The sequence below is a fragment of the Neolamprologus brichardi genome, chromosome 14 (genome assembly GCF_056152115.1).
Source record: "Neolamprologus brichardi isolate AB-2024 chromosome 14, ASM5615211v1, whole genome shotgun sequence".
Lineage (NCBI taxonomy): Eukaryota > Metazoa > Chordata > Actinopteri > Cichliformes > Cichlidae > Neolamprologus > Neolamprologus brichardi.
The window spans coordinates 36,833,385-36,851,817 of NC_142117.1; the positions used below are offsets into that span (position 1 = coordinate 36,833,385).

The window sequence follows — 18,433 nt, forward strand, 5'->3', positions numbered from 1 at the left end:
AGACGTAGGCTGCCGGGAGATTCCCATGATGCATTGAGTTTTTCCTTTCCAGTCACCTTTCTCACTCACTATGTATTAACAGACCTCTCTGCATTGAATCATATCTGTTATTAACCTCTGTCTCTCTTCCACAGCATGTCTTTATCCTGTCTTCCTTCTCTCACCCCAACCAATCACAGCAGATGGCCCCGCCCCTCCCTGAGCCTGGTTCTGCTGGAGGTTTCTTCCTGTTAAAAGAGATCAAACTACCAACCTTCCCATTAGTAGACGACCTGCTCTGCAGTCACCCTGATGCGCAGTTCTTTTCTTTCCGCTCTTTCATGTGAGATGTTGTTAATTCTGCTAGTTAAAGTAACTAGTCTGATCCAATAAGACCTCAGCTGCTCAGCTGAAACATTAAATGTTTTATTATTTATTTGGCAGCTGCTGCTGAGCTGATTTGGCACTTATGGACACAAACGTCACAGAAAGAGTTAATTAAACATACAGACAGAAGCTCGAAACGAGAGACGGCGACTAAACAAGGTTTTAGTTTTATTAGTTTGAGACACATCACTTTCAATTGTCTAAATTAACTTTGTCAGGAGCTCACTCTGAGAAAACCCTGATGAGGATGCATCACAGCGCTGGAGGTACGGTGGGTCCTCCTGGATTCTGCACACCTGGAAGTAACAAACTCACCTGCTGGCTGAAGCCTTTCAGTCTCATCGTGTTTATTGTAAATAAACTTTCTGAACTTTTTCTCCAAGTCTTCATATTGAACTTGATCTGTACCCAATGCAGTGTTGGGAAGGTTACTTTTAAAATGTATTCCATTACAGATTACAGATTACATGCCCCAAAATGTATTCTGTAACGTATTCCGTTACGTTACTCAATGAGAGTAACGTATTCTGAATACTTTGGATTACTTAATATATTATCATGCTGTTTACAACTACATGAATGTACTATTGCTGTGATTTATTACTGTTACTGAAGGTCCGCGGCTCCGAACCGTAGTAAAGGGACCTCTGGCTAATACGGTGGGTTCTGTGTCGGGCTCGTAGCTGAAAACTAGCTTTACTTTGTTGTCTGGGTCAACTTTGCTAGCAGAGACAGAGAGAGGTGTTGAAAGGCTGCTCCAACAGAACTTATTGTTTCAGAGGAAAACACGAACACGGTGTACAGTCGAGTCTTAATAGCTTACTTACAACTGGGCTCGTCAGGCTCTCTTCTTGGCTGCAGTGGTTATTATTATATTTACATGCTTCCAGCTCCCGTTTTTGCTCGATGACAGCTCGTACTTTTCCTTTTTCTCCCTCCCTCGCTCACAGACACATAACGGGTATGGCAGTCCATTCTCCCTGCAGCACGGACTACACTGCCCATGATGCTACATTCTTTAGAGCTATACCTTTAGCATTCTGCCTGTTAGCTTAGCACAACAACAACAAAAAGGCCTCTCTCACCCAGGAAACATTTTGGAGGCCAGGGTCAGGTCTGCTGCTGCTGTCAGTGGCTGCCCCACAACTGCTGGTGAGGGATTTTGAATGAGACCACATGACCAGGGGACCAATCAGCAGCTGTCAGCTCATCCAATCAGGGACCTGGAAAGACTTAAAGACACAGACAAAGAAACAGCCACCAAAACAGATTATGGCCAGGGCCATAACCATTTTTAAAAACAGCTGCACTGTTTTTGTTACCGTGGTTATTTTTGTATTAAGGGAAACAAAAAAAAGTGTCAAAACCTTTTATGAAGAAACAATAATAATATGAAGACACCTTGAATGTCACAAGAGAGGAAGCCGTGCTCTCTTTGAAGCGGTTTTTCTGGCCACAGCTTTAATCAGATTTCTTCTTTTTTATTGCTCGCTGTTCTCATGTGTAAACACTGTCAGAGGAACTAAAGGAGATGAGCTGATGTGCCACATCTAAGGGTGTGACTCCATTTACAGATGTAACTGGATTTACTGATGTCATGGTTTTTGTGGTTACAGGGTCTATGTTAAGGCTTTGGATTTGGTTAAAACAATATCAAAGTTGTGTTTTCATTTGTGACTGTCTTTGTCACATTATGATGTATTAAGGTAAAGATCTGAATACAAATCTTAGTTTTTAACCTTTTATATGGTGTCCAAATGTTGCAACATGTGGAGTAAAAGTCAGACACACACACACAGGTTATGTGTGACAGAGACAGGAAGGCTGATCGACGTCAGTTCAATCACACTATGTCCTCTCTGATTGGCAGCTACAGGCTGACCTGGGTAAACAACTAAAGTTCCCTCAGAACATTGCAAAAACATCCCTCCGGCCAGACATAATTATTTCTGAGGCCTCAAAACAGCTGATCATGCTGGAACTCACAGTGCCCTGGGAAGAGCGGATTGAGGAGGCTAATGAAAGGAAACGAGGAAAGTACCAGGAACTAGTGCAGGAGTGCAGGGGAAGGGGCTGGAAGACTTTCTATGAGCCCATAGAAGTGGGTTGTAGGGGCTTTGCAGGACGATCACTCTGCAAAGTCCTAGGCCGGCTGGGCGTGGCTGGGGCAGCCAAGAAGAGGGCCATCCAGGCTGTGAGTGAAGCGGCAGAGAAAGCCACAAGGTGGCTGTGGATCAAGAGGGCTGATCCGTGGGTAGCTACTGGTACGCAGTCGGGACCTGATCACCCCCGGCTGGGTCGCCTGGGTGAGGGTGTATGATGTTGTGAGACCCGAAACACCTGATGACCCCAGGATACATCACTGAAGATGCGTACCAGTGCATCCAGGAGATGTGTCTTTATAGTATAGGGACAGGAACAGCTAAATGTTGAGATGTGTACTCAAGTTGTAAAAGTGTTGATCGCATTATTATTATTATTGTTGTTGTTAACTGAGAAGCAGTATTTTAGTTATACACTAGGGGGCACAATTCGCCGGGACACAGTGATGTTTCTCTCATGATAGGCTGTGTGGCAGGCAGGCAGGAAAAAGGACCCAAAATGCAGGACTCTCAAAGACGGGACTGGAACTCAAAACGCAGCTTTAATGCTGGAAAAATCTCCTTATAAATCACTCTCACAAAAACAAAACTCAGAACAGAGGAACTGGAACACGACAAACACACAGCATGTAGAAAGTAGGAAACATTAACGACGCGACGAAGGGCAAAGGCAAACACAGGGCTTAAATCAGGGGCGGGCAACTCCAGGCCCCAAGGGCCTGCAGGTTTTAGATCTCTGGGTCAACACACCTGAATCACATGATTACTTCGTTACCAGGCCTCTGGAGAACTTCAGGACATGTTGAGGAGCTAATTTAGCCATTTGAATCAGCTGTGATGGTTCAAGGCTACATCTAAAACCTGCATGACGCCGGCCCTCAGGGCCTGGAGTTGCCCACCCCTGGCTTAAATACACAGAGACCTAATCAGCGAATGGGAAACAGGAGGGAGGCACGGCTGGGAGGGGCTAACGAGACAGGGGAAAGTAAAACTGAAAACAGTGACATAGGACTGGGACTATCAAAATAAAACAGGAAACAAATCACAAAGATGCAAACTTGACACTGAGAGACAGATTGAAAGAATATAACATGGAAGACAGCGAGTTAACCCTCATAATGTCCTCCTGATTTCCACACAGCTGTGGTCCTCAGGGGTCAAAGATGACCCCATCTGGTTTGATTGATACTTAATATGAAGTGGATCCCCCCCCCACTTTTAATTAAAACTTAATTTGAACATTTTGGCACTATTTCTTTATTCCATCTCAAATGTCTGATGAAACCTCATTTAAATGTCATGTTTCTTTGTTTTTGGGTAAAAAATAAATGATCAGTCGGCTGCTTTAACAGATGATCACAGACGGCTTTATGTCAAAGTTAATTTAGAAAGCTGTTTTTAAGCAGTCAGACTGGAATGATTCAGTAGTTTTCTTACCTAAATTAAAATACCTGAATCATAAATATATCAATACATCTCAGCTTTTGTGTAGCTTATCTAACCAACTGAATTAAAAACGTACAGAGATAACTTCTTGTTTCATTGTGTAATCTCCACAAGCTTCACCCAAAGCACCTTCTCTGTGTATTCACTCACTGTGTCTTCAGGGATTTGCTAGCTTAGCTCATAGCCAACTCGCAAGCAGCATGACCTCTTCACCTGTCCCTCCTGTACTTTCCCTCTCATTGAACCAGGCTCAGGGAGGGGCGGGGCCATCTGCTGTGATTGGTTGGGGTGAGAGAAGGAAGACAGGATAAAGACATGCTGTGGAAGAGAGACAGATTAATAACAGATATGATTCAATGCAGAGAGGTCTGTTAACACCCAGTTACACGTTTTCTCTCCCCAATCAGACCAGCAGTGACATGTTTAGCCGCACTTTCTCCTTAAATTGCTGTCTGAGTGGTGTCCAAAAAACCCATTGACATGTGAGGAAGAGCTTTTTGTGCAGTTAATATAATGATAGGCAGCAGCTGTCACTCAGTCTGATGTTTTCACGTACAGCAGAAACGATGAGAGGAAGCTGCCGGCATGAATCTGATAAGCCCTGCTCGGTCCATCCTGTTTGTCATGGAAACACAACCACACATCTCTCACCTCTAACGCGCAGCTGATTTATATCAGATCAAAGTTTGCCACTGCATTTTCCAGAAACGCAAACATCAAGAAGTCCAACTTCAACTTTAATGGAGAAAAACTTTTTATAAAGTGAAGAATAAAGCCTCGACCCTCTGAACCTGCAGGACGCAGGTTATACCTCACTGACAGACGCCCACATCTGCTGCACATCTGGTAATGACCATGAAGCTGAGCACCAGGGTGCTGTGTGATAAACATGCATGAAAGTCTGTGTCCAAAGCCCCCACGGAGAGCCAGTCAGCACGTCCCAGCCCCACAGACATAGGAAGGGCACCCAGAGAGAAGAGCCCGGCACACCGCAGAAGCCAAGGGACAACGAACCAACCCAAATCCCAAGCAGGGCACCGGCCAACACAACCCAGATGCCACGGGTGACCCCAAAGGTGCAAGATAACCAGCCTCAACGAGTCTCTCACTCCCAGACCCCCACCAATCCCGAAAGCAAGAGGCAACCACCCCAAGCACTGTCTGAGAAACTAACACGAATTAACAAGATGACTGAATCTTCTCTGGAGTGGACGTCCCAGCAAATTCACCCCAGGATCAGGTGACCAGTGCTCAGTGCCCCCAAGGGCACCATCAAAACCTCTGCAGACTTCAGTGTCCACGAAACAGGCTGGATGAATATGGAATAAAACCGCCGTTGACAGTTCCTCTGGGTGTCCGTGGCACTTCAACAGAGCTGGACTTTCACTCAGGCTAATGCTAACAGATGATGAGTCCCTCAGATGTTTGTATTTGACCCCGAGAGGCAGAAATAACCGAGCGTACAGATAGAAATATAGTTTTTAAACTGAAAGATGGTTCTCTGTGGAACCAAAACTGCCAAATAGAGCGTGGGGTCTTAAAGAGATAGACGCTGAGACCGTCCGACTGTGAACAAAGCAAAACACAAAGCCTGGTCAGGGTCTTAGATTTGTGAGCTCTTCACCTGATCTCAGCCAACTCTGTACTCAAGCCTCCGCTCACAGCAGTTACACATACATCTCATTAGTCATATGACAGTTAATGCACTCACATGTAAGTGTGTGTGTGTGTGACATTTCCTGCTACACCATATATGGTGCAACCTTTCAACCAACCAAGTTTTCGTGCTAAATCTAAAAACCAAAAGCTTGCAGTGGAAAATGACTAAAAGCTGAAAACAAATCTGCTCATCTCAGCCTTCCTGCTCAATGACAACCATATTAATGCACAATTCTCTAACACAGAGAGGGGAGTGAAGCCCCCCCTCTTCCTGTTGCAGATATACGGTGAGCACGACACATGTGACGATCAGATCAGAGACACGTCGGCCTGGACATGGATCACCTGTTGCTGCTGCTGCTGCTGCTGCTGTGGAGCTCAGGTAGGACTCTGCTTTAACAACACGAGTTGCAGTAAATATTTAGATTTACTGATTAAAGCTTCGTCTTTAATGCTTTGAGAAAAATGTGAATGCAGATGTTAATGTCCAGGTTTAGAGGTAGCTGTTATCCTGGGCTATTCTGGACAACCCACATAAAGAAGATGCACAGTGCTGTGTGGGTTCCCTCTCTTCCTCCCACAGTCCACAGACATGCAGTTAGTTAAGTTAATGGGTGATTGCCCATCGGTGTGAATGTGCGAACAGTTGTGTGTCTCTCTGTGTTAGCCCTGCGCCAGGCTGGTGTCCAGGATGTACCCCGCCTCTTGCCCTATGGTAGCTGGGATAGGCTCCACCCCCGCATTGACCCTGAACTGGATAAATGACAGAGTATGGATGGATGGAAGATGTTCAGTTAAATCTGTTAAAAGATCGGCTGTGAGCTTTATTTAGAGCGTAAATGAAAATCACATCGAAGGAAAGAAAAAGAGAAAACGCTCAAGTTTAAAACCGTCAACACATCATCAACTTTTAATTCTTCAAGCTCGAAACCACACAGTAGTTTGACATCCTGCACACTCTGACAGGACACTCCCACTCAAATAAAAGTGTGTTTATGACACTGAACTCAAATGTAACACTGATGAATTAATACAGGCTGGGTATTGAGTGAAATATTAGGTTATTATGAATCAGAAGATTTAGGAACGCTACTGGAGCTGATGGGCAGTAATTAATAAATACACACAGCACAAAATGCTGGTGTGTATGATTGTGGAAATCAGTGTATTCGGTGTATTCCTACCCAACCAGTGGAAGCTTCAATGTCCTGCTCCCAGCCGTTCACTGGCTCGCCATCCTTTTCCATACCAAACAGGTTCACCTGGCCTGCATTAAATAAACAAGGCCAATAAGAAATCACAAGAATACAAAAATGTCAGCGAGTTAAGCTAAATACATGAAGTTATTCTTGTTCCTGTGTACACAATTTATAAATAAACAAACAGTATATTTAAACAATAAGGATTTAACTGAAACATTTCAACTGCTATATACAGATTATATAGCTTCACAACACTTGTTATTCAACAACTATCAATCAAATCAAAATCAAATTGTTTGGACCGGCAGCCAATTAGCGCCAGCTGGTAGCAAAACAGTCAATTAAAAGGTCAAACTCAACAGTCCCGTTCTGTTCAGTGCAGGACGACACTACGGCTCACAGTAATCAGTGTCTAAGTTGCACAAGTTAGTGGGTGTTAAAAATGCATTAAAAAGGGAAAAGCAAGTGTTTGCCAACACAAACCTGCAGCAGCTCTGTCACCTGGCTCACCTCCACGCATCTGACAGGAGGAAGCCGGGACAGGCTTACTATGACCTACATGCCATCCGATTGGCTGAGCAAAGTCATGTGGTTGGAGTCATGTATTTGTGAAGTGTTCAATGGCAGGAAATTACTAAAATTTAGTAAAACAGATTTCACTCCGGGTTACACAAGTCCTTCCAATCTACGTGCTGCCTCACTATTCAACAAAAACACGAAGTGAAAACAGAAATGCTAAGATGAACGGAGCATGAGGACAGAAAAGATTCAAGTTTATTTACACGGCTCCAAATCACAACAACAGTCACCTCAAGGTGCTTCATATTGTAAGGTCGACCCTACAATAATACATCCAGAGAAAAACCCAACAATCATATGACCCCCTATGAGCAAGGACTTTGGCGACAGTGGGAAGGAAAAACTCCCTTTTAACAGGAAGAAACCTCCAGCAGAACCAGGCTCAGGGAGGGGCGGGGCCATCTGCTGTGATTGGTTGGTGTGAGAGAAGGAAGACAGGATAAAGACATGCTGTGGAAGAGAGACAGAGGTTAATAACAGATATGATTCAATGCAGAGAGGTCTGTTAATACATAGTGAGTGAGAAAGGTGACTGGAAAGGAAAAACTCAATGCATCATGGGAATCCCCCGGCAGCCTACGTCTATTGCGACATAACTAAGGGAGGATTCAGGGTCACCTGGTCCAGCCCTAACTATATGCTTTAGCAAAAAGGAAAGTTTGAAGCCTAATCTTGAAAGTAGAGATAGTGTCTGTCTCCTGAATCCAAACTGGAAGCTGGTTCCACAGAAGAGGGGCCTGAAAACTGAAGGCTCTGCCTCCCATTCTACTTTTAAATACTCTAGGAACAACAAGTAGGCCTGCAGAGCGAGAGCGAAGTGCTCTAATAGGGTGATATGGTACTACAAGGTCATTAAGATAAGATGGGGCCTGATTATTTACGACCTTGTATGTGAGGAGCACCAAACTAAATGTAAGAAAAAACTCGAGGTGTGAGAACGTCTCATACGTCAGGACACTTCCTTTCTGTGCTGTGGGCGTGTTTACCTCGTGCGGTTAGCTTGTGCGTCACTGCCAAAGATGTGTTTCTGTGAGTGAGGATGTACCGGAGGTTTCAGAGCTGCAGACTGTGTCTAAATCATGCTCTCGAGTCCTTTTTTGTCTAATGGTTAAAATTTTATTTGTGAAGAAGTTTCCACATTTTTCTTATATAGTTCATAGACATGGGTGGCTGGAATAACAAGTATAATAAAAACACAACTTTAAAGGCAAACATCTGTAAATGGCACATCATTTGTTAGACCCTCCCTCTCCCCCATAGAAGCTGGATCCAGCCTTGCAGTTTCACATTCCCTGGCAGCTACTCGGTGCTTGCTCGGATGTTTAGGGGTTTTCGCTGTAAAAAGAAGTTTTCTTCCCACACAGTGAACAGCGGACGCTAATGTTTGTGTCACTTTTACAGGGTCACACTCAAAGTAATGTGATTACTTCCAAGCTTTAAACGCTGCACAGTCGTACTCTCTCCATTGCTCCATATTATCCATCGTTGATCACGGTTTAGTAACGCAGTGTGCTTATGCGAAAATAACAGTAATCTAATTACTTGTTTGCAATAGTAATCCCTTACATTGCTTGTTACTTAAAAGTAATCAGATTACAGTAACGTGTTACTTTTATCAATCTCTCTTCTCTGATTTTCTCCTCAGGAATCAGTGAGAGAAACCAGAGCTCAGCAGGTAAACGCAGTCAAAGAGAAATAAATAATCACAAAAGTCGAATCAGCGTTTGACCTTTGACCTTTTTCTTTACTGATGCTTCCTGTTCAGAGCCTGATGAAGTCAGGTTGGTGGGAAAAGCCAGTCACTGTGGAGGGACACTGGAGATGAAGCATGTGAGAGAATGGAGACCAGTAGACTTCTATAACTGGACCCTGAAGAAAGCAGCTGTGGTCTGTGAACATCTGGACTGTGGCTCTGCTGTTTCTGTGCAAGAGAGGAAGTCCCCACGGAGGCTCGTATGGTCGATCAGACCTGACTGTTTTCAGTCCGGGTCTAAGTTGGGGGATTGCTTACGACCGTTACCCTCTACCACCATCCTCAATCTCACCTGTTTAGGTAAGCAGACCAGCAGGACTTCAGGAGTCCTCTGGACCAATCACCAACCAGCATGTCGGTGCTCCCTCTTCAGCTTAATGGGTTTCTGAGCTGCTGGTTTCCAGTTTTTACTGTTTGACTTGTTCTTGTTTTAATTTTGTTCCACCACACGTATCTCAGTTTCACGCAGTTCAAATCTTGTGCAACATTGACAGGAAGTGCAACATTGACACCACTTTTCTTAATAAACTTCATGTTTTTCTGGTCGCAGACCTTTCAAAACACAGAAAATACCCAATTAAAAACACAAAACCATTCATTCACACATCAGGCCGACTCGCCACATGTAACGCAAAGTTATTTAAGGGCTAGTTTTACTGCAGTGGGTGAATTTAAAGTTCTACGGAGCCCAGATGGTGTGAACGATGAGACCAGACACAGCAAAGTTTTGTTAAAGAAAACCAAAAATATATTGAATAAATGGGGGAAAGGGGCTGTTCCCTCTCTCTTTCTGTCTGCTCTTCATAATTAAAAGGCCAAAAAGAATTTTTGTCCATGCAAGATCACTGTAGGAGTTTATTAAACCTAAATTAAACTTCTTCGTAGCTCCATGTGTATGCCATCAGCCTCAACCTGTAACATGCAGACTGCCACAATCCTGTTTCTGCATAGAAACCTGTTTATCATGAGCTCAAGAGGAGAAAGAGCTGTGCAGTGTGTGAGAGGAGGCCAGAGAAACATGGTCACCCTGGGTACTTCTTTAAAAGTTCAGCCCTGATCCTTTTGACAGCTTTGGAACGTTTTCTAATCAAAGTTTTATTCAAAAATCTGCGACAAAATCTAATCGTGATGCTGACGTGAGCCCAGTGTCGCTGTTATAACACTCTGTTGTTAATGATGAACTCATGTTGGAGTTGTGAGTCTGAACGAGTGAATAGTTGTTTGCTGCCATCTTTGTCTTGTGTGTCTGCCGTCTCTGATCTCTGCAGACTCTGTCCGGCTGCTGAATGGTTACAGTCTGTGTTCAGGCAGACTGCAGGTGAAGTCTAACCAGAGATGGTCCTCAGTGTGTGAAGATGACTTTGACCTGCAGGATGCAGAGGTGGTCTGCAGGGAGCTTGGCTGTGGGTCTCCTTCGCTCCTCCAGGGGGCGCTCTATGGAGAAGCGGAGGCTCCAGTGTGGAGCAGAGAGTTCCAGTGTGGAGGCCACGAGTCTGCTCTCCTGGACTGTAGAAGCTCAGGCTCAGCTAGAAGCAGCTGCTCACCTGGCAAAGGTGCTGGACTCACCTGCTCAGGTAGAAGAGGAGCTGCAGCTTTGGTTCAAACTCACTTTGTTCTCTCACTGATGACTCTCTGCTTTCTGTCAGAGCCTGTCAGGTTGGTGGGAGGAGCCAGTCGCTGTGCAGGTACACTGGAGGTGAAACACCTGGGAGAATGGAGACCAGTGGATGACAATGGTTGGACCATGAAACCAGCAGCTGTTGTCTGTGAACATCTGGACTGTGGCTCAGCTGTTTCTGTAGGACTGATATTTAAGTCATATGGATCTGTTTGGAGGATCAACCCTGACTGTGTTCAGTCTGGATCTCCTCTGAGGGAGTGTGCAATATCCTGGTCGTCTTCCTCTATCCTTGATCTCACTTGCTCAGGTAAGGCCATCACTTTCATAAATGTTATTTATAATTAGAAGGTAGATATGCAGCCATGTCAGGTGATATAGACTAATGAAAATAGGTGGTACCATTGCTATGTCCGAAGGATACCCCTCGGTTTGTCGAATTGCATAAGCAGGGTCTCTCACAGCGCGCCATCGCAGCTGAGGGGGGACGCAGTAAGAAGGTCATTTGGAATTCCTTAAATGATCCTGAAGGTTATGGAACAAAAAAGTCAAGTGGAAAACCCCAAACATGTCACCAGCACTGAGCCGGAGGATCCAACCTGCTGTCCGTAAAGACACCGGACGATTCTCAACACAAATCAATGCCGTTACTGGAGCCGACTGCAGCCAGCAACCATCAGACGACATCTGAGACTGAAGGGCCTTAAAAAACACAAACACGCCTTCAAAGGCCTCGTCTCCTTGGACACCACAGAAATGACCGTTTGGACCAAACATTGGACACTGAAAGGTGGAGGAAAGTTTTATTCTCTGATGAGGGGCGGAGGGGCACCATCATGGTCTGGGGTGCTTTTTCCTTCAGTGGAACAACGGAGCTGCAGGGGCATCAAATGCCGCTGGCCATGTGGCTATGCAGAGAGCATCCCTCATGACTGAGGGCCCACGTCTGCAGAGATGGGCAGTAACGCGTTGCAAGTAACGCGTTACTGTAATCCGATTAGTTTTTTCAAGTAACAAGTAAAATAAGGGATTACTATTGCAAAAAAGGTAATTAGATTACTGTTACTTTCCTGTAGGAATGTTGCATTACTGCGTTACAAAACCGTGATTTTTTTGCGAGAATGTCTCATGACAGTGACGTAAGCGAGTGCGACGTTCGTGACAACAGCTGTGTGCAGATCAACAATGGATCATATATCGAGTGCAGAGAGAATATGAGCGTGCAGCGTTTAAAGCGTGGAAGTACTGACCTTACTTTGAGTTTGATTCCATAAAAAGTGACAAAAACATTAGTGTCCGTTGTGCGTGGGAAGAAAACTTCTTTTTACAGCGAAAAAACCCCTAAACTTCCGAGCTAGCACCGAGTAGCTACGACGTAATGGGAAACTCACAGAGAAACTCGCGGATTCTTCAACTGACCGCTGCACACCTGCACCAGGGTAAACCTCCGCCTACCCCACTCCTGCTTTACAGGTGAAAATAGAGCAACAGGACCGCTAGTCTGTGACTTTATTTATTTTCTGCTGTGTTTTACTTGCATCTATTTGAAAGACTGAGTGTAAACACAAAAAATATATATATTTTATGTGCTGGAATGTGCAGAAAATAGGTTTAAATGTTAAACAAATTTCTTCCAGTCAGAGAATGTTGCAGATAATTAAATTTTTGCTTGATGCATAAAGTTAAAAGATTAAAACTAATAAAACAAGTTTTAAAAAGAGACTTTTCCATTTGATTACATTTTGTATGATGGATTATGTAGAAAAAGTAGAATTGGGCTGAAAGATCTATCACTTTATCACCTATTCAGCTTGTAAATCGTGTTTTTAAAAAGTAACTAATTACTTTGAAAATAAGTAATCAGTAAAGTAACGGGATTACATTTTGGGGGAAGTAATCAGTAATTATTTACTGATTACTTTTTTCAAGTAACGTGACCAACACTGCTCGTCTGTGTGGTAACGCCCGGGTTTATCAACAGGACAATGCTACAGTACACAGTGCTGCAGGACTTTTGGACCAGCCCTCGTGTTCCCCTGATACAAATCCAATGATTTTTTTGCCATTTTCCAAGTGGTTTTAAACGGGTCTGTACATTCACACACCACAAACTGGTGCAACGTGGAGGTGCAGTGGCACATCGTCACCTCACAGCAAGGTTTTTTCTGTACCTGCTGATCTGCTGTTGGTCGTGATATCCATAAACCATGCGGTACTCGGTGAGCTCACAGCACACGGGTACGGACCCCATTCTTCCAGGAACTGAATTATTAGCCAAGAAATGCAGATCTAATTAAGACAGAATGGATATTATTGTAGTTTTTGTTGTTAATCTAATTCACTGTTATCTTCCTGTTCCTTGATGCTCAGTCATCCAGCTAAGTAAATCCCAAAAGGTTGAACATCCAGATGAACAGAATCGACCTTTTGGGGAACCAAAACAAAACCACAAAGAACTTACAAAGAACTTACTCTGAGTTATTACAATCTGCAGATGTGCAGATCATCTAGCTGGCAGTCTGGAAACATGAACATTATGGATCTCTGATCTCTGCAGACTCTGTCCGGCTGCTGAATGGTTCCAGTCTGTGTTCAGGCAGACTGCAGGTGAAGTCTAACCAGAGATGGTCCTCAGTGTGTGAAGCTGACTTTGACCTGCAGGATGCAGAGGTGGTCTGCAGGGAGCTTGGCTGTGGGCCTCCTTCGCTCCTCCAGGGGGCGCTCTATGGAGAAGCGGAGGCTCCAGTGTGGAGCAGAGAGTTCCAGTGTGGAGGCCACGAGTCTGCTCTCCTGGACTGTAGAAGCTCAGGCTCAGCTAGAAGCAGCTGCTCACCTGGCAAAGCTGCTGGACTCACCTGCTCAGGTAGAAGAGGAGCTGCAGCTTTGGTTCAAACTCACTTTGTTCTCTCACTGATGACTCTCTGCTTTCTGTCAGAGCCTGTCAGGTTGGTGGGAGGAGCCAGTCGCTGTGCAGGTACACTGGAGGTGAAACACCTGGGAGAATGGAGACCAGTGATTGGCTCTGACGGGCCTCTGAAGGCAGCAGGTGTCTTCTGTGAACATCTGGACTGTGGCTCTGCTGTTTCTATGGGACCAAAAAAGTCCTCATACAGATTTGTGTTGACAATCAAACCTGATTGTTTCAAGCTGAGATCTTCCCTAAGGGAATGTGTAGAACCATCTTACTCTTCCTCTGTGCTCAGTGTCACCTGTTCAGGTAAGCCCATCAATTACCACGGGGGAAAATAGTTGAAGGTGTGACACGAAGGAAGTGATTGTTAGTGGAAGACGTAGATTTAGTTCATTTTAAAGAGTTATGAAGGGAACATTTAAGCACCGAGACCAAGAAAGTTTATGTAACCAGCTGCAAACTCTTATGAAGTTGTACATTTGAACACTAGAGTCTATGAAGCAAAAGAACAATACTCAGGTTGAAATTTGCTGGTATATGACCTACTTAACCTAGCTAACAGTACCTGACGTTTTTGCAAACTTCAGTCTTTCCATAAACTGCTGATGTTCAAACATCTGGAGGAAGCTGTGTTTGTGGAGGTCCTGAAGTTGGATCCAGTATCTCAGTCTACAGTCCATCGTCGCTCAGTTCACTGCTGCTCCTGTTCAGAGGCTGTTTTGTTTGCCATAAGGCCTCTGATGATAACCTCACCTGTCATGGTCTCTGTTCATTTACAGACCTGCTGGCTCAGCCGAGCATTATTGTCCCCGCCTCCATGGACGGGGTCTCCGAGGCACAGCAGCAGGGGCTTCGGGTGTCCAGGGGCTCCAGCTTGACCATCAGCTGCTCCATCCAGCCACAGTTCCCAGGAGGCTCCTTCCAGCTCACCTTCACTTCCTCCAACACATCATACAACTACACCCAGCCAGCTGTCAATCACTCTGCCCACTTCCTGTTTCCTGTCACAGAGCCCGCCCACCAAGGAAACTACAGCTGCTTTTATCGTGTTTATGTTTTTTCTCACAACTTCTCCTCTGAGAGCCGCCGGCTGTCTGTGACTGTCTCAGGTGAGCTGAAGCAGAGACGCACACGTTTTCTGTAAAATCTAACTTTGAAAAGTTTGCAGCAAGAAACAGTGACGAGCAGAGTATCAATGGTTACCACAGTAACGCCGGTTCTCTGAAAACTATTTCAAATCAAAACATCAGTCCTCCCAGGTACATCCTGTTAACATCTGGACTGCTGTTTAAGCCAGCATGCAGTTTCTGGGTGGTTTCCTGCGTGTGCCACCTGCTTCGTCACACAACACTCCAGCGGGATTCAGCTGAACTGGGCGTTGACTCCTTCCTCTTCTAATTCCAATCCAATTTTATTTATAAAGCACTTTAAAATACCCAGCACAGGAACAAAATGCTGTACAGAAAATAAGTTAAAACAATAGAATAACAGAAAACAGCAAAATAAATAAATAAAACACATAAAACATAAAATTAAAACAGCCCTATATTAAAACAAAAACAAGATAAAACAGCATCGAATCACCTAAAAACAACTAAAATAAAAAATAAAAATAAAAATAAAAATAAAAATAAAAATAAAAATAAATTAAAAATTAAAAATTAAAAATTAAAAATTAAAAATTAAAAATTAAAATTAAAATTAAAAAAATAAATAAAATAAAAATAAAAATAAAAAACCCAACATCTCACGTGGTGTCAAAGGCCAGGGTAAAGAGGTGGGTTTTCAAGAGTGACTTAAAAACAGGTAAAGAAGTGGCCTGTCTGATCTCTAAAGGAAGCTCGTTCCACAGTTTTGGAGCTGCTACAGCAAAAGCACGATCTCCTCTAAGTTTACGCCCAGTCCTGGGCATCTTCAGGAGCAGCTGATCAGCTTCTTCTTTCTGAGTCACTTATTGGTGAATGTGTTCATGTGTTGAGGATCATTATCCCATCGACTCATCTAGTCCTTGTTCAGTTTTAAGACAGATGTGTCATCATTATGTTGCAGTTCAGAGTGGAATCAGTGGCTGAAGTCTCTCCATCTCTGATGCTGTGAAGCAACAACACACCAGCATAGTTCTGCCTGGTTTGTTTTTTAACATCTGCCATTGGTTTGTTCTAAATGTCTCTACAGTTACTGTAGCCAAACATTTCATCTTTGATTCGTCTATCTAAAGCAAATTATTTCTCTTTGATTGGATGTTGACCGACCAACTGTAGTTTATAGTTTTTCTTGACCATAAAGGATTTTCCTGGTGCGTCTGCTGTGCCGGTTAAATGGACACTAACAGCTGTAGAGTTACTGGCAGATCCAGGAATGAGTGGTGGGGGGTTTTGGAGACAGCTTTTTGCCTCAAACAGGATTAACCTGCAAACGTTCCATCCTGGAGAAACAAGCAGCTGCTCGATTTCCACAAAATACACCGATTGATCACTCCTGGTACCTTTAAAATGTAATACCAGACGAACCCCGAACCCCAGAGAATGTTGTGTAGATCAGCGGTCCCCAACCCCCGGGCCTTGGACCGGTACCGGGCCGCGAGAGTTGAGGCTCAGGTGTGAAATGTATAGTTTTTAGGGTTTTTATTGGTTTTCAGCGTTATTTTGTTATCGTTTTTATCGTTAACTTGGTTTTCCTTGGTCTTTTCACGTGTGTTATGAATAAATCTTCATTTTTTCGGTACCAGTACTAGTTTTATTTTGTTGTATTTATCCGCGACACCTCAAAGGCCATGAAAATATTGTCGGGCATAAACCGGTCCGTGGCGCAAAAAAGGTTGGAGACCGCTGGTGTAGATAATAGTATAATGAGACAACTTCAACATCAGTGATAACAGCAGGTCCTCAGTGTCACAGGCATCACTCCCTAAATACCAATGACCTGATCGGAAACACCTGATGTTACGTGGATGGTTGGAAGAGACGATAAATGAAGGGATATATGTATTTTATCCACATGACTAATGGGCTTTTTATGTCTTTAATTGATGAAAAACATTTTCTGACTTTTAAGTATCACTAAACTCAAACTTGTGCAGGCTCCAGTCACAGTTTATTCTCAGAGGGGTTTAAAGGGGTTTGTCCTCAGAGGTTCAGGTCCAGATAAACTCCACAATAAAAGCCTCAGGAGGACCAACACAGCAGATCAGACAGGCAGGACAAAGACGTCTTTACAGAGAACACAGATGAAGCTGTGAAACACAGTCAGCATTCAGTCAGTGAAGGTGAATGTGGAGGTGATGTTCACAGATTTCCCTGCAGTTTGTGTTTAATGGCAGCTGTTTGACTCGTGATGACTCCCACAGATCATCCAGATCCCACAGGCTTCATCATCAGAGCGCTCGTCCTGCCACTGATCCTGCTGTTGGAGAACGTTGTCCTGTATTTCTACTGTAAGGTACTGAACACATGTTTGCATCAGAGAACGAAGCCTGAGAGAGGAGCGATGCAGTCAGTCTGATGTGTGCTGCTGTGTCCCTCCAGGCCAGCAGGGGGCAGAAGCTGGGCAGACGGGAGAACAACAAGCTGGTTAACTTTGGTGTTGGTGCAGCTGAAGAAGGGCCGGCTGAAGAGGAAGGAGCTCATGTCATATCCAGATGAAGTTCTCAGCTCATCTATCACCTCAGATTTTACTTTCTTTCTACCAAAGATCCCGTTAATCAGTCAGGCTGGAACGATTCGGTTGTTTTCTTACTGCCAGCATGAAAAGACCAAAACCATCAAAGTGTTTCAGGTTTTTAATCACATTTTTACACAGAAACTGGCCCCTAATGCACCTGCTGTTCAACACTGACTGCAGGGAAGTGTAACCAGAGATGGTCCTCAGTGCGTGAAGCTTGACCTGCAGGATGCAGAGGTGGTCTGTGGGCCTCCTTCGGTCCTCCAGGGGGTGCTCTATGGAGAAGTGGAGGCTCCAGTGTGGAGCAGAGTCTGCTCTCCTGGCAGAACTTTATATAAATAAAGGATATTTGTTCTGCCTTTTATATGTTACGCTGGATAATACAGTTTTGTAATCTGCCCTAGAGCCCCCTCTAGTGGCTGATTTGTAATATTATTTTGATTACTTTGGAAAAAGGAAAATAGAGGAAGCGGAAAATCCAAGATGGCTGAACGTAATGCTGAAGTATTATCGTTCCAAGCTGATCTTAAAATATTGCTTCGGACGAGATTTGTCCGTATGTATGAGTGATGATTAAATAATAATTGTCTCTTGTTGTGTTTAAAATGGTTTAAAACTTTGTTTAATTGATTATGAAAGTTTTATCTTGTTAGCTTGCAGTAAGCTTGTAACAAGCTAGTTTGCAATGTTAGTTAGCTAATACGATATTTTGTATGTTTTCAGTTTTGCAACGGTCAAAGAGAAGGTCAGAGGTCATTATTCAATAAATCAGCACAAAAAAGGAAAATGAGTCTGATTACTGGAGCGTTGTTAGCTCGAAACCTGAGGGTGAGGACACCACTAACTTTCAATAGTGCCTTTTCTCATTGATTTTCTCATTGATTGATTTGATCCTCGTCAGCAGCCGTTACAGAGAAGGTAAAAGAAACAAGCTTACATTCAAACACTCACATGCTGGGCGGAGCCAAAGCGATCATGCACCCCCACCCGTGCTCCACCTTTCCTTGTAATAACAGAGCAGGACTGTGTGGCTGAGTGTGTTCAGTGTTTATTATATTTCTGCAGCCTGATAGAAAACATTTCTCATTCTTTTCTCTACATTCTCGGGCAATAAAATAAAAGCAGATAAAACTTCAG

General features: G+C 44.0%; 1 pseudogene; it reads left to right on the forward strand.

Annotated features, from left to right (window-relative positions):
- The first annotated feature begins 5,873 nt into the window (after window positions 1–5,873).
- LOC118455016 (scavenger receptor cysteine-rich type 1 protein M130-like) lies at window positions 5,874–17,277 on the forward strand (annotated as a pseudogene).
- The last annotated feature ends 1,156 nt before the right edge of the window (window positions 17,278–18,433 follow it).